At 39.3% G+C, this 15,089-nt stretch overlaps 1 long non-coding RNA gene across 1 annotated transcript; it reads left to right on the top strand.

The window, feature by feature from the left end:
• Nucleotides 1-613: 613 nt before the first annotated feature.
• LOC139780111 (uncharacterized) lies at nt 614-1,648 on the top strand. The gene is made up of 3 exons (XR_011720122.1): nt 614-927; nt 1,004-1,112; nt 1,195-1,648. It is a non-coding gene; the product is annotated as an uncharacterized lncRNA (long non-coding RNA).
• Nucleotides 1,649-15,089: the final 13,441 nt, after the last annotated feature.

The raw sequence follows: 15,089 nt of genomic DNA, 5'->3' as shown, positions 1-15,089 counted from the left end.
TAAAGACAGCCTAAATTTTGGTCTTACAAAAATACATTTCTCTTTTCCACTTTAAATTTAGTTGCGTCTTGCGAAATGAAAAAGAAAGTACCTACACAATTAACCGGAACATTGACATATGGATTTATCAGAAACTTATTGGCCTCGGCTTACCTGATTTTCAAGAGATAATCATTATAAATTTACACCTAAAGCACTCGTCTTTTAATTGACTTTTCTTATTACGTTGTTGTAAATTAATATCACGGAATCTCTTTAACTTTCTCTATACAATTTGTTAACGTTAATTAAAGTCTAAATTTAACTCACCGCTGGAAGCTCGCGTATCGCTTTTGCCCTCAGGAAAGTACTTCGATTACATCGATGTCTTATACGAGCGTCCTTTACGGGGACACGTAAGCTTGGCTAACGCGAAACAGCGATATTACGATACCCGGCGCTATCTTCCAAGCATAAAGTAGTGCTTAACAACTGCGTTACGTGCTTTACGTTGTCATTTCGTGCCGATCGTGTTCATGGTAAACGCTGCTGGAAAACTCGCACGCGTATACGTACATATGTGCGCGCGAGCTATATATACGCACACGTCTACAAAACAGCTTGAACGATTTTCCAGTCCGAAGTCCATCGTTAAATGAAAAGTCCGATATATATGCACCGTCCGCCATTTCAAAGTTTTGCGTCGCAGTTCGCCGTTCGGTATCGGTTCATTCGAAGCGCAACGCTCTCTTACGCTCTCGAAGTTCCAGATTGTTAAAAAAAAATTCTTTCCGCAGTTACGAAAAAAACTGCTATTCATTTAATTTCTATGCGTGTCGTGTTGTTCGGTCACCATTGATCTTTCATCGTATTGTTACGCGCTCGTATCGTACGCTGTAAAATTTGTGACCGCTGCATGCAATTCCACGTTATCCGCATTAGGATCAGGTAAATAAATCAAATATTTAACGACAAATCTCCCCGCAAGGGGATTTTTTACTGTTATATTTTATTTCTCTTTTAGGAACTTTTTTTTATAAAAAAGTAAACGCATTGAGGTATTAATTAAATTGTTGTTATTTGCAAAAACGTCACAATTATGGAAAATATTAGTAGAGAAACTACCAGACAAAGTAAGTTGTAATTGCTTAATTACTCGATATTTTTTCTATTTATTGAAGGCCTACTCTTATCTTACATATACATTATAAACAGGAAAAAAAGAGCTGCAAAACGATGTTGCGACTGAATTATCAGACAATATCGAAGACCAACAGAAGAAAGAAGAGCCACTAAAGAAAAATTTCAAATATTATTTTAACAGATTTAGATACTATCATTATTATTGTTCCGAAAAAATTAATTCCTTCATCGCAGTCATATGCATGTGGATTATTAAAATTCAGTTCTACTTAATGGGTTTCAGAATTAATGGACTTCCCTCAATTCATGAAATTGAGGAGGAAAATTATTTAAACGACGATTGAAATTAGTACCACTATATTATTTCATAATTCCGATTATACTTTATATGTGTGCAATCCAATTAAATATAAAGATAGAACGCAAAAAAATTCAACAAGATATAATTTTGAAAAAAAAAACCAAGGAAACCATCGCATTATCCTAATCGAAGCATTGAATGAATAAAGAATTACCTTGATTCCGATTTTTCTTATCTCATTTGAATGACCCGACTTATTCAAAACCTCCACGCTTCAAATAATATATTCGACTGTACTGCTGCTGCGGAACTTCAAATATTCACGAACCGATTGTAAAAGATGCAGTCCAATCTCCGCGAGGTGCTACACGTAATGGAAACCCCTTTGAAAAATTTCTCAGTCTGTTGTTATCCGATAAAAGTTGCCTTGCACGGTCACTCATTCGAACATTTTAAATGTTACTTACGAATCTCACGTAGCGCGCCATTGCTTTTTTCTAACCCTACTTTGTCTCGAAGGAACATGAATACTCTAACAAGCAAACTTTTCTTTTCCGTTCAAGCCACACGCGAGTAAATTTTTTAATTCATTTCCGCATTTCACTGCACGTGTGCTGACATTACAAAACTTTTCCTAATGCTCTTCGTGCTGCATTCTGATTGAGATCATTTACGCAATATTCAGAAAGAGAGAGAGAGAGAGAGAGAGAGAGGGGGGGGGGCGAACAACCTTTCAGAATTAAAATAAGTGAAGTATACGACAGAAAAAAAGATAGGCTTACGTTAAAAGTATCTATATTTCTGTACGTTTGCTTTTGTAATCATACTTGTAGATAAGTGGGGCTTAAGTAAAGTCTTCTACTCGGGCTTCTACTACTAGTATTACTATGAACGATATTTGTATTTTCGTCTTATATTTCAGATCGTATAAGTATAATTTTGAAATGCTATATAGGAAGATTCATATTTAAGACTGAACATTGCCTTATATCGCAAATATTACAATTTGAATCTATATAGCATGTAAGATTGTACTATGAATATCGCCTTATGACGGACCAACGTTGTAATCTGTGATAAATGATAGTCGCAGCCTCTACGTAGGAAAGATACGTCAAGACCGGATGGAGGCTAAAATGCAACAAAACGAATTCCTCTCGTGAAGACTGGGTCCACGAAATCGTATCTACCGTAGACATATGTATTTTATGCCGAGCGTTATGGCCTCGTGGTTGATACTTGCATTATATCGTACATATAGGGATATCTTCTATATAGTAAATGCAACAACAGCAAGCGACCTATTTCCCCTTCGAGAAGCATTCGGGAAGAAACAAAATGTAAAACCATATATTTTTCTCGGATAATTTTCGCGTTTAAAACGTTAAATTATCGAATGCGTTGAGAATGCGTTGAGAATCTCCTAACTTATGTTTTGTATTAAATCTCTCTTAATTTCGAAACCTAAAGTCAAATTACATTTTGCAAATTATTTTCCCGTCTGCGCATTGATTAAATTAAAAAATATAAAACAACGTAATAATATTGATTAACGACGAATTGAATACATATATGAAAATTAGTAAGTGACATTAAACAACACATAAATTGCATATATTTATGTACTAAGTAGCGGTGACATGTAAATTGGATTATTGCATACGTTTACATGCATGTGTATTAACCCTGCATGTGTGATACATGTAATAATAGATAAATTATGAGTGACAAAACAATGAGACGCTTAATTAATATCTCGGACGCTTTTATATGCATAGGTAGAATTACTATTTGATCTGAGTTTATTGAAATATTAATTGTTATTATTAATTATACAAATTGTGGAATATTATAAATAATTCTTTACTTGTGTGTATTGGACAAGATAATAAATTTAAATTAGTAAATATCAGAAAATAAACTAGCAATCTGTATACGAACTGGACAGAATGTTAATTGAAGTTAGCGAAACTATATATGTATCGCCATATCATTCACTAATTATAATGCTTTTATCTCTCTACTGACGCGTACGCAATAAAAGTTATTGCCATTCTTGAACTTTTCGCATTATAACTTTGAATATAAAAAACACATTTCTCTCATGCAAATCCAAGGTAAAATTTATGTAATATTTCACGAAAGTATAAATAATGTTATTATAATATATAGATCAAATATCTCTGCGCGATGCGAATACATATTTTCACCAGAAATCTTTGGACAACTAATCCATAGGATATGCAAATTATATCGTGCAACATTTGAATATAATATTGGGACAACGCAAATCAAATGTACAAGTATTTCTGTCGGTTTCATGGCTTTGATGCACACATGCACACAAAAATTTAAACGCACCCACGTCTCCTACAGCCGTCAGCGCATTGCTGGTACACCCTCCCCTCCCCTCCCGCGGCATGATAATTTATCAGGATCATTCCGGTGGTCGCAGAACGCGAGCGTGAACAGGACACCCGGCGGATTTATGATAACGATAACATTGAATAATTCGTGGCAACGATTGATCGCATGGTCACGACGAGATGCACGACCGATGCGATGTTTCAGTAAAATTGCGCGGGCCCGAGCGTAGGAATTAACGTACGATTAGGCATTTCAATAAACAGGAAATTTCATTAACCGATGACTTAATCGAAAAATTACATTTTTCGTTAATTTCGATTTTAAATTTTAAGTTAAACAGTTAACTATGTGAAAAATTCTAAAGTAATATATATGAATTGTGATCTTATACATATAAGAGTAGATTCAGAATAAAGAAGGTTGAGTTTGATAAAAAAAATAATCACATTCTTATTCGTTATTTAAGTATTTCGAAAAATAGACTTTATTAACTTCAATTTGCTTATTGATAAAACACTTAAAGTGCGTCTATTCGTTTTATAGAACGGCGAAGATAATTGAGAAAAGAAGAGCTCTCAACATTTCAAAGGTCGTTATTACGATTCGCAGACATTAAGGTTACAAACGACACGTCAGCCCTCGCGGCTCGATTTCCACGTATATAACGACGGCATATATCACGCGAAAGCTCGCCCTCTACGTGGGTGGAGATGCGAGAGTAACTTCCGAAAGGCCGATAATCTTTGCCTTAATTGAATGGCGAGGGGAGAAACAATGATTCAAATGTTTGCGACGCACACCATTTCACGCTTTTCAGAAACTATCTAGAAGATAACGGGGGAAAAAGTGAAGAAAGGGCAGGAAAGTTAGAACGTCTCCGCAAACACAGTAGGGAAACAAGATAGGGAGAAAAAAGGAAAAAACAGACGGAAGAAAAAAGCAACGAGAGACTACTGTAAATCCGCAACCTTGCGTCACGACGATTTGCAGTTGTACTGCCAGTAATTACGCGTCACCAAATGCGGCAATGTTTTGCGTTTTATCTGACGCTATCTCGTGACGCTATCTGTTAACCGCTATATATGTTACATTCCACAAACAGGAGTCGTACGTCTCGTTGAAATCGAGAGATCCCGAAGCAATCAGCCACGATTTGCTACCATCCTGATTACGTTTCAAGGATAAATGGTCTATATATACTGTACTGTATACGGTCTACTGTCTATATACTATAACAACAATCTACGAACGATATACATTGTGTCAAAGTAGAGTTGCATGCATTTGATAACGTAATTAGTCGGAATAACAAAACTGCATTGAAGACAGATATTTGATCAATGTATATATACCTAAATATAATTGTTTTCTTTTTATGAAATTCACACGCACATTATCACAAAAGCTCTGCTCTATTTCGTGATTAGATGCGTCATGATACGAGACATAATCGTATACGTTAAGATTTGCAATTAATACTTATACAAAAAAAAACCTGTGACTGAACTACTTTAAACTTTGAGATTCATCCAAGTCGAAAATTGGGTCGCGTTCATCCCACGATACGGCACGATAGAATCGGTGGCAGAAGAAAGGGAGGTCAGGAGTTTACGAATGGGGCGGTAAAGGCGGTTGAAAGAAGAACGACGAGGCCGGGGCCACTTAAGAGCGAAAATTTTCGTCTAAAGTCGACGAATAAATAATTCCCGAACGAGGCATTTCCGTGGAGCAAGGACCCACCTTTCCCTGGTATGAGCCTAGCCACCTCTCCGTCCTCCTTTCGAATTGTGTAGGATGCAGGGGCGACTTTCCCCTTCCTATGGGACAGTCGCCCTTATCACCCATTGATTTACATCTCGAGTTGTTCCTGCGGGAATCCGCCTACCTGTCGCACTCTTCCTCCCGTTGCCCTGTTTTTCCTCGGCGATGCACCGCACCGTGCGTCGCACCGTCTGATTCCCGGTTTTATTTTTTCTTTCGCCAGCCCCAGAGGTACCTTCACCCTCGTTTCCACGAAAAGCCGTCCAGGATTTCCCGGATACAGAGAGTTCGCGGTGCACTTTATTATCACGTTAGACGGGAATAAATTAAGCAAACGACGCGCGCGCGCGCGCCTGCAATCCTGGCGTTCATACAAGATATTTTGCTTGTTTTTGTGACGGTCGTACACAAATCGTACGAATATGGCCAAATCGAGACAAAAATAAAAATATAAGTACACAATATCGCAAAATGCTGTAAAAGAAATCATTGTAGTCACAAACACAACGGAAGTATCGAATTATCCTCATTTTTCTTTTCAGGGATTACACTCGATCTTCGTCCACCTAATCCACGCTTTCCTTTACGTTTCCAATCGCCACATACTACTCGCGTCTGCGACAGCGGTACAATGAAAACAAAATGTGTCCTGACAAAGTTTAAGCGATACGGACAATCAGTTCTCAATACGACTCAATCCTTTCGACGAACGTGATTTGACGTTGAAAATTTGTCGATACGTTACGCGCGTTAGGAATTCGGAATGAGAAGAGCTTAAGAAAATGAGTTTCATTAAAGAAATGCTACATTAAGAAATTGCTCTAACCGCAGAATTCTAAACCCGGTGTGGGAAAACGTAGGGTGAGTATCTCATTTAGGATAATTAATACTTCTTACACAATGAGGTGGAACGACCTTCCATTATCACGTAATGATAAACCATCACAATTTTTCAAACAAAGTAGTATCTTTGTTATATATGTATAATTTACGAAGCATTTAGTAATATTGGTAATAACCATAATCGAATGATAGTCGAAACTAAAATAGTGATTTTTTAAATAGACTTTCGAGAAAATTAAAATTAATATCTTAATGTAGTAAAATAAGTAAAACACAGACATATAGAAATAATAATAAGCAATTAAATTTTAACACGGTTTTACCTTCTATTTCCTGCGCTCGATATTTTCCTTATGTAAGGAGCTGGGTTCGTTATGAAAAGCTGTTAGGATTATTAAGATACTACGTTGATTCTGTTATGCAAAACTTTTATACTAAAGTCGAGTTTATGTCGAGATTAGAATGTACAAGATATTTTCATTTGAGAATATTATATAATTTTTTTTTATGTTATAAATAAGCAATTTAGCAAGCATGAAGACCAAAAAAATTATTAGATAGCATTACTAAATAAAATAATTATTATTAATTAAATAATAATAGTTATACTTTTATTAATCATCTTTCTAAAAAATATACTATATAACAATTTCAAATACGTTTCTCTCCTTTTACTCTTATATTAAAAAAAATAATATCACAATTTTATATGATTTACATGTTTTATTTATACAAATGCTATTGTCTTTTTATATAGATTAGCATTAAATTTATTTTACACTTTTAATAATAATTTAAGAAATTACTATAACATACTAAATTATATGTATACATATGATAATAACTTTTTATTTATTATTAAGTAGCGATTGATATATTTTTTAAAATAGAAAAGTCCACTGCCTTAGTATATTAATAAGACTCAATATATGCCATTATTATAAATATCTATAAGATATATGTTTTATATATATCTATAAGAAAAAACATACTACGTGATATATTATACCTTTATCTAGGTAAATAAAGTACTAAAAGGAACATCACTCGGAACATCAATATTGATCTAAATAACTTTAGACCTTGTCTTTTACTATATTCGATATTCTAGACATATGACAAATTGAGGACGGCAAAGCGGTGAGTACGTGTAATGGAGATGAGACAAGGCGAGACATTCTGATATTACGATGACAGCGTAACGCTTCAACACTTTGAGTTGTATGAGCGATGAGTGATGTTCACAAGCTTTGCATTAAAGTACCTTCGATCGCACAGCATGCATGGTTTGATAAATGATGTACCACGCTTTCTTAATCAGTATATATTAAGATAACTGAGAGAGACTCATCCATTTTAGAAAATAAGAGAAAAATTAAAATAGCTGATTCTGCAATGCTATTTCAGAAAATATTAATCGTCACTCGACAGTAAAAATAGAATGGAAAATAATCTACTATACATATCATATATATCGATTATAAAATAACAATTAACATGACTTAAAATCTGTATAAACTTATATAGATATATTTTTTTATTCATGGATTTATAATGTATTATGTTTTCAAGATTATTAATAAAAGTATATAAAATAAATTTTATTAACTACCCTCTATTAATGTCATATCAATATTATACATACATATTTTATTATCTCTTATTTTTCTATCCTTTATTCTATGATATAAGAATATCATTTTTATTCACAAAGTACCTATTCACAAACAGAATGCTCAAAACTATTATTATTGCATAAAATTGCATCAAAAATGCACGACCATTTGTCTGAGAAAGCCAGTACTCTTCCCCAGGTGATGCTTTTTATTTATCGTAGCCAAAATGCACCGCGACAAATTGCATCAGTCTGCGACTTCAGAATGCAAGAGAAACGGTACTTTATCCTAATGCCGAGGCTACTTCGTTATTTCCGTTTACGGTCGCGCTCTTCCAGGTGGTCAACCAAATTCGATTTTCTCGTTGCCTTCGACATTTTAGCTGCCCGTACTATTCGTTCCCATTTCTGCCGTTTTACTACCGACCTACCGCCATTGTACAATTACGAACGCCGCGTTGAGAAAGAAAAAAAAAAGAGAGAGAGGAAATACAATACCGAGCCGCATTTAAAAGGGGCGACAAAGAGCATTTCAATTAAATTTTATTTCAATTGTTTGACGTTGCATGTTGCGTCATGCGTCCACGAGAACATTCGGTCGTACGTCATTTTCCTCGAAATCGTATAACTTGATGCGTGAGAATACATTCTGGCCTGCATTTAATCTACTATCTACGCTCGTTTATGTATAATTGAAAAAAACGAAGCGAATACCTTGTTCCCTCTGCGTCATACAGGTTCGCTATTTCAATGCGAGAGCATTATTGTTTATTTATATACCACACGCACAATAGCTGGCAGCTCGAAACCACAATGGCATAATTATTTCCTATTATGAAAATCATATTTACATTATTATGGGACATTACTAATTCAACGTATAAAAATAGCGACCAGTTTATTAATAATTTATACGCGAAGATACATTATCGTATTAATAATGCAATACACTCCGTCGAACAGAATAAAACGCCGAAAGATATTAGAGAGTTATTACAGCAATAATATAATAATATCACCTCCAGATAAAGAAAGGAGCCGTTTTAGTCGATCTTTTTGATTACACGTAAAAATCGTAAACCTTTTCGGTATTAACTGTTCTCAGCTCGGTCTTGTTATTACTAAATTGCTGCACGTGTACGACTGCACACGTACAGATGTGAACAACTTATAGATTGCCACTGAAATGACCGAAGGAAAAGCAACGAGGAGATACGTGGGAAACAAAGAGCAACCGCCGCGCCGCGCCGCGCCGTTGAGAATACACCGGGGCACGTGTTACACGCGCGCGACCACATGATCGTTTCCCGATTCTCCTTGAACCTGCGCTGCTATCCGGGTCGGCGCCGGGCAACGCCGACAACTTCCGCGAGTAGAAAGGCATTTTCCTGGGAAGCCGTTTTATTATTTAATGGAAGCACTCTAAAGTCGGAGCTTTTATATAATCGACAACTCGGGTGGGTACGATGGCGGGTCGAATCTTTCGCTCGATCGAAAATTGCGTACGCGACTCGCAAGGAAACGAGGGCGAATTAATAAATTCCAATCGGAGTAAGATTTTCTTGCTCCGATTTTCCATGCGATATTCAAAATAGATCCCTAAATTTTAGGAGATAATAACGAGTTACGCGGTAAGTAGAATATATATATAGAAATTTTTTATACATACAAATTGTGAATTTTATTCAGTTGTAACGATTACAAATCGCGACGTCGAGACTATCTGTTTTATCGAAATCAAGGATTTGTAATTATTATTTCCGTGTATAGCGCGAGTTATCTCTAGCATTTTATTCTATAAGCATAATTGAAACGCTCGCGGTGAAAACAAATGATATTGTTCTTCCTTATATTGTTGGATCCTATGGAGCCAAATACGCTGGCGGTATTTGGCTCCAAAGGATTTAAATGGAACAACGAAAACGGTGAATTCTTAATGTTGCTTACAACAGAAATTAATACCTCGGCGCGTAATTCCGCTTGCACTTAATGAATCATGTTGAAAAGCCACGAAGTACGGAGCTTTGTAGAATCGCGGCGCGCAGGTATGGAAACGCGGGTACAAAAGACGAAGAACTCAAGAGGGATAGTCGCGGTAAAATATTTATTACTCGCGCATAGGCGCTTCATGCGCTGCACACAAGTTCTTCAAAGTTCCTCGAGTATGCGCTACCACGCGAGATGCAATCCCGCATGATAGTACCGAAAGAAAATGGGAAGGGAAACGAAAGGAGAGGCGCGCGTATTCGTATTCGACCGCGGATGATGTGCGTCCCTTCCTATCGCGCACACCGTTTCCGTTGTTGTTTCAGCTTCGTAACTTTGGAATTACTTATACATACAATCTGCAATCTTCGCGGGAGATCTGTCGCTGCAATCTGAACAGAAGTCCGTTTCGCAGCGGAGAGAGAGGGAGAGAGAATGCACAGTGTAACGGGACTTACGAGATAAAACGTGAGTTACAACTTTTTAACGCGTAGGCACCTCCCATAAAATTCAGTTACGACCGTGGGCTCCGTCTAAGTTACGTGCAGCGATCGTTTCTTTTCTTTACACCTTCTTTTATAATTGCTGTATACTTTAATGTCGTTTCGCATCGCTTCTACGCGATTTTGATAACAATTGCTCGTAATGTATTTCAAATATTTTTTTAATATATTCCATCGATCAACGATCAACACATATAGAGTGTCTCAATCGTGAAATATTCCGTTGGCAAGTTTCACTCACTTATAATTTTAACTGTTAAATAACAACGCTTCACGCGACATCGATATTTTCATATTTTTAATTGATTTCCAGGATGTATTAAAATATTTCGCAGTATTTATGGGATACTCTTTATACGTACGACCGAGTATGACGCGCAATGCAAAATCTGTTCCCCCCGTTATTGTTTAATCGCCACCGTCATTTATCATCGCGCATTTATATCCAGTATAAAAAGTTGAAAGGACTCGCGCGAGATCCCGAATTTGGCGCAATTTTCGGATCGTTAACCAAGCGAGAGGTCGAAATAAAATACTGTTCTCGCTGTTCAGCCGGCGGAAATGCGTCCGGGAATAATTAAGCGTCCGTCAAATCGCGGTCGCGCGCGCGCGCGCGCGCGCGACGGTGAATCCTTACAAATAAATACATAATTACGCAGGCAAGCGTGATGAATGGATTTACTCACCGATCCGTGTCGACGCATCGGCCGATTCGCTGCCATGGGCCGGAGGCCGCTCTCTCGCTCCATCGGTGTCAAACGCCGCGACACGGGATTGCGCACCGTATCAATTTTCGTCCGGACTGTCCGGAGCGTCCTCGCCTCGCCTCGCCGTTACACCAGCGTACAGCGGCATACACGAGTGTCCGGAAAAACGCGGGCTAATCACGGTCACCCGATATTCTACCCGACACTACTCGACGCTACCCGTCACTCGCGCGTAAACGCCGTAAACTCGAGCGCGCTTCGAACCGGAGCGGAGCGGAGCGGAGCGGAGCAGCGGCGGCGGTTACGGCAAATGGCGTCCGTCCGGCGAAACGAATTCGAACCGAACCGTTGCGCGAATCGACGCGAGACGATCGCGCAAACGCTCGCGCTCGAACACCCGTAATGGCGAGAGCGTCCAAATTACACCAAAGTCCACACGCACTGACGCAACTCGACGGTAGACCGGCACGCACTTCCACTCCCGGACACTGCCGATACGCGCTGTCGACCAGGCGCGCGATGCATCTCGAACGGCGTGAAGTGCGCCGCGTCGTGTCCGGAGTCCGGCGATGCCAAGTGACGCCGAGCCAACTTCGCGAAGGGAACGAACGCGGATTTCGAGAGCACGGATCACGATCGGCGACGGACGATCGATCGTGGCCGCACAGGGCAGCACGCACGTCCCGTTAGCAAGCTCGACACTTCACTTCGTAACTCTCGAAGCAGCGGGCATTTTCTCGATTATCCTTTCGCCGGATATACGAAGCGCGAGATACACAGACGGACACTTTCAAGCCGACGTGCGACGCGACGCGCCGCGACGCCAGCTGAGTCGCGGTTTCTCGACAACATGAATGGTGGGGAGTGTGGGGACCGACCGTGGGGGTAGGACGACGATTAATGACGAAGCACACCGAACGCGCGCCGTGCCGGGTCACCCTACTCCCCGCTCCATCCCCACTACTCGTGTTGCCGCGAAACTGCGAACTCACCCTAGCGTCGCCGGCGCGCGGCGCGACGGTTTATCTGCGCACGCGCGTCGAAGCGCCGTTTGATACATTCAAAATCAAGTTTGCCAGACGACCAACTTATGTTGATATAATAACCGTATTTCATATTCGCGCGGAGACGAAATAAAGAGACTCGCTCGAGAGATATTCGTACGAGAAATAAAGTATTCGGGATATTCAATTTCGATCGCAATCTCGGGATCTGTCCCGAATATCAAATCGGGGATAAAGTCGGACAAAGAGGGCTCATAAAAATGAAATTACCTAAATATATATTGTATATACCGTCATTATACCATGTACATAAGGGATTTCGCTTATTCGACATTCCATCCACGACTTTTTTCTTTCTCCTATCCTTTGCTTACTGTCTGTCTGTCTCCGCGGCGCGGCGCGGAGACGGCCCCTTTATTTTGTCGTTCTCTTTCTCCGCCGTTACGCAGTCGCGCGAAGTTAGACGAAACTCGTTATCGGATAGAACGGGCGATTACCGCCTCGTCTCGAGTTGGCGCTCGACTTTTAACGCGATTATACGTCGCTGAAAGGCTAAATTGCACGGTGCAACGAGAGTTAACGCCCGCGAAAACTGCAAGTTCAAGCGATGCGCCCCGGGGAGGAGCGACAAAAAATAACCGACATAGCAACGCGAATCGCGGAAAAAAGTATCGCGTTTCCTATATAGCTTAGCGTACGGTCTCGTGATACCCGCGAAGAATTTTGTGACAGGTACAAATTAAAAATTATTACAGCATTTACGGCAGCGGAGCTACGCCAGTCCATAGATGTTAAAATAAAAAGATGTTTACTCCAGATTGTTTCTCAAATTCTCAGACAAATAACATTTCAATATATTACATACACATTTCATACCAATGCCACAAATATTCTCTTTAAGGCATTCGAGAAACAAAGTAGAAAGGGGAAAAAAGCCTGCAAATAAGGAACATAGTGAGGCTAATACAAAGCAAACGTCCCGAAAAATTCCTCGTGTTTCATAAAACTGTTCTCGCGGCTCCGCGTGCTTTATATTGCGGCTCCGTGCCGCAAATAGACCGAAGAAAAGCCAAAGGCAGAAACGAGAGAAGTAAACGGAAGCCCGATAGGTCGAGCCAATCGCTCACCTGCTCAACCAATCGCACACCTGTACTCGCCCTCCACGAAGCTAAAGCAATCGGGGCCCCCCGTACGTCTCGTTGTTTGGTCAGTTTACGAGCTCCCGCGCTCCACGGATATCGATTACCGATTGCCTCGGCGGCTATCGTTTCCTCCTAATACTGAAAAATGGACCAAAGCCTTTGCGCGAGATCGCCTGCGAAGAAGAGCGAGCGCGAAGCGCGGCTATCGCCGTGGAATTCTCTCGACGCGCCCGACGAGATCCGATGGAGGACCTCGGGAAGAATGCTCAAAGTTTCCGCCCGCTTCCGGTCCGCCGGCTTTCGCTGATGGCCGCAATTAGACCTCTGGCCATCCTTTTGTAGCACACGCGTACGCGCACAACGTACTCCACCGAGAAGATCGACCGCCACTACAAGAGCAGACCATGAGCGAGAATATCCTCTCTAATTGAAAGCGATCTTAAATTTTGGAAAAGTTAATGAATTAGAACGACTGGAACAGACGCATTCACTTATCTCCATTTTTCTCACGTCGAGAGCTTCCAGCTTAACATCGTGTCTTGAGTAGGTAATATAATTTCTATATAGGTATTAATAGAATTTCTATATTAATTACGCTTGAATATGTTATCGGCGGTAATCGATCATTTTTTAAATTTTAATTGCTTTGTATTAAAATTTCTCGAGAAAATTATATCCGTACAATAAGGAAATAATTATTTTTAATTAGGACGTAAATTATAAATCAATTTTAATGAAACTTTGGCCATAACAAAATTAAATTTATATTAAAGATTATAACTATTCTTATCCTATTTTTTTATATAAGATCTGTCAGGCGATAGTTATAATTATATTTTATTAAATTCCTGGACGTTTTACTCGTCAATTTAATAAATTTCTGAACTTTTTGCTAAGCTCAGACGAGTGTACTCGGATATTATAAGAAATTACTGAGAGACAATATAAGTATTACGATAATTTCAAGATTATAGTGTTCGTATTTCACTGACGGAGCCATTATATCTCTGCCTACAAATTCCCTCCATACGGTTCGTTCTCCCCTTCCGAATCGTTATAACAGATACCTTATTCCTATGCAGCGGTTCATTGTGAGGAACATATTGTCTTATCGAACACAGAGCAGTTACAAAGTCCTATGCTTCATGGTAGCTATTCCGCTGGAAGCAATTCCGTTTAAGATACCACGTAACAAAGGTCTGTTTATACTCGAAATATCGCGACAAATTTTCGTTGGACGATTCCCGGATCGCTATCGGGCGAAAGGGCAAGAAAACGAGAAATTTAAGCTCTCACGAAGAACAGTCACACGTACAAAATTTAGTCGTAAATTCGTCATAAAAATTACACGACGGATTTTTGCATGCGGTACCGCAATGCCGGACGATTCCCGGTAATATCTTGTTATTTACTACGTAACTATATATGAGCAAAACAATCCCAATATCATGTGCAGCTATTCCCTGCTCTCTCGGAATTATGTTATTTCGTAATGGGTAATACGTCTTCCTGCACGCTGCATATAATCACATCTACCAATGTAATAATACTGTCGTCACGCATGTTACAGAAATCATCGCGTTACTTTCGATGAGCAGTGCCGCGATACTTAAACAATATGCCCACCTGAACGTTCGTATGTTGAAGTCAACGAACGGCGCGCGCCTTTAGTATTTACATCATTCATCGCATGAATAAATGATATCAATGAGCTACTAATTTTTAGAGCGGAATTACA

This window comes from Temnothorax nylanderi, unplaced genomic scaffold (genome assembly GCF_030848795.1).
Source record: "Temnothorax nylanderi isolate EJ_2023f unplaced genomic scaffold, tnyl_v1.0 TNYL_tig0007_pilon, whole genome shotgun sequence".
In the NCBI taxonomy this organism is placed as follows: domain Eukaryota; kingdom Metazoa; phylum Arthropoda; class Insecta; order Hymenoptera; family Formicidae; genus Temnothorax; species Temnothorax nylanderi.
The sequence above is the reverse complement of the archived record's forward strand: the minus strand, read 5'-3'. Positions and strand labels throughout refer to the sequence as shown.